Source organism: Penaeus japonicus, unplaced genomic scaffold (assembly GCF_977035675.1).
Source record: "Penaeus japonicus unplaced genomic scaffold, GWHDUDI00000001_assembly GWHDUDI00000019, whole genome shotgun sequence".
NCBI classification, from domain to species: Eukaryota; Metazoa; Arthropoda; class Malacostraca; order Decapoda; family Penaeidae; genus Penaeus; species Penaeus japonicus.
Window position 1 is genome coordinate 20,070,607 of NW_028234421.1, and position 2,500 is coordinate 20,073,106.

Sequence of the window (2,500 nt, forward strand, 5' to 3'; positions counted from 1 at the left end):
AGAAAGATAGAAACAAAAGTGAAGAATAAAGAAAGATAGAAAAAAAATATATATCGCGATAGGTAATTAAACAAAGCAAGGAAGAGTTTTACAACTTGATAGTCCGGATAATTCAAGCGTATCCGTAAATTATCCATGAGCCTGTTATTACCACCTCCCGCCGTTCACTTCTTATAGATATTATTACATAAGTTCTTCGGGCAAGGGTCCCTGACAATCTTTATTATCTGTTGTTTTGCATGGCTGAAGAACAGTGATAAGTTATTGTAATTATGTAATAATTCATGGTGATGACAACGCTTCCCTTCTATATATCGAATGACATATATCAAGAGGATAATGATATTAAAGATTATCATAATAATCACATGGACAGTAGGAATGTTAACAATCATAAAAATATATTGATGTCAACAATGATGATAGTAAGCAGTGCAAATAATAGTGTAACATACGGAAAATGAAATCAAACTGAAATGAAATATGAAAAAGCAAAGGCTTAATAAATAAATAATGAATGGATAACGAATGAATTATAAGTAGAAGAACAAATTGACAAAAAAGAAAAAGAAAAAAAAAAGGAAATATGAAAAACGAAAAATGAAATCGAGTAAAAAAATACTGCTTGAATGACAGAGCGCGTGTTCAATCATTCAAGCTGCGTCGGTGTTCAATACATCCTTCCCCCCCTCCACGCCCTCCCACGCCCATCATATAACCCTATCCCTACCCCGTCAACCCTTTACCCCCCCTACCCCCTTTTTACATATCCCCTTTACATTACTCCTTCTACACCGCCCCCCCTTCCCTTCCCTTCCTACCATCTGCCCATACCTATCCCTTCCTCTGCCCTCGCCCCTCCTTCCCCCCTCCCCTCCTCCCCCCTCACTTCCCCCCCGGCCCTCATTCCCTTCCCCTTACGGAACGCATGCCAAGGGGCGACCACGGGTTTGCAACGGGTTATTGCACGATTTAATTGCTCTTATGGAGAAGGAGGATGAGGAGGGAGGAGAAGGAGGAGGGGGAGCAGGAAGTGGAAGAGGAGGAAATAAGAAGAAGGAGGAAGTAGAGGAGGACGAGGAGAAGGGAGGAGAAGAAGAAGAAGAAGAAGAAGAGTAGTAAATGTAGGAATAAGAGAATTAGATAGATGAGGATGAGGAAGAAGAAGAAGAGACGGTGGAGTGGGTATAGGGGTAGGAGGAATGGGAAGAGGGGGAGGAGGAGGAAGAGGAGGAGGAGGAGGAGGAGGAGGAGGAGGAAGAGGTAGAAAAAAAAGAAAAAATCTGGAGTTAAAAAAAAAAAAAAAAAAAAACGGACGCAGAACAGCGCGATGTAAATCATAAAACGAGGTCCGTTTCGTGTCGCGGCGCCGTTATAGTGTAACGGTGGAGAGAAAGGGAAGAGGAGGAGGAGGAGGAAGAGAGAGAAAGAGATAGAGAGAGAGAGAGAGAGAGAGAGAGAGAGAGAGAGAGAGAGAGAGAGAGAGAGGAGGGGGGCAGAGAGAGAGAGAGAGAGAGAGAGAGAGAGAGAGGGTAAGAAGGAGATAAAGAGAGTGAGAGTTGAGAAATGAGGATAAGAGAGAGAGAGAGGAGAGAGAGAGTGAGAGAGAGAGCAGTATGAGAGAGAGTGAGGGATAGAGAGGAGAGATGAGAGAGAGAAAGAGAGAGATGAGAGAGAGAAAGGATGGAGAGAGAGAGAGAGAGAGAGAGAGCGAGAGAGGAGGAGAGAAAGAGAGGAGAGAGAGGAGAGGAGATGGAAAGAGAGAAAGGGAGAGAGAGAGGAGACGTTGGAGGAGAGAGAGAGAGAGAGAGAGAGAGAGAGAGAGAGAGAGAGAGAGAGAGAGAGAGAGAGAGAGAGAGAGAGAGAGAGAGAGATTAGAAAGAAAGAAAGAAAGAAAGAAAACAGAAAGAAAGAGGCGAGGGAGGGTGATAAAGAGAAAGGAAGACATAAGGATAGATAGATGAATAAAGAGAAACAGAGATAGACAGACAGACAGAGAAAGAGAAAAAAAGGCAAAAACGATAAAAAAAAAAAAATCAAGACCACAACAAGAATGAAATCAGAGACACACCTCCCACTCCCCCCCCCAACACACAGACACACAGACAGACAAACAGACAGACAGACGTTCAGTACCTCCCTCGATGGATCTCCCAGCTGCCCATCGTGGCATCGAACGGCCGAGGGGAAAATTCACCTCGGCTGATCCCTCTCCCCTCGCCTCGTTCATGGGTCATTTCTGCATATGGTACGGCCATTGGGAAGGGATTTCTGTTCCGTTATTTCTTATTCGTGTTTACCTTTTTTCTGTTGGTGGGTTGTGGTGGAGGAGGGAGTGGGTTGTGGTGGAGGAGGGAGTGGGTTGTGGTGGAGGAGGGAGTGGGTTGTGGTGGAGGAGGGAGTGGGTTGTGGTGGAGGAGGGAGTGGGTTGTGGTGGAAGAGGGAGTGGGTTGTGGTGGAGGAGGGAGTGGGTTGTGGTGGAGGAGGGAGTGGGTTGTGG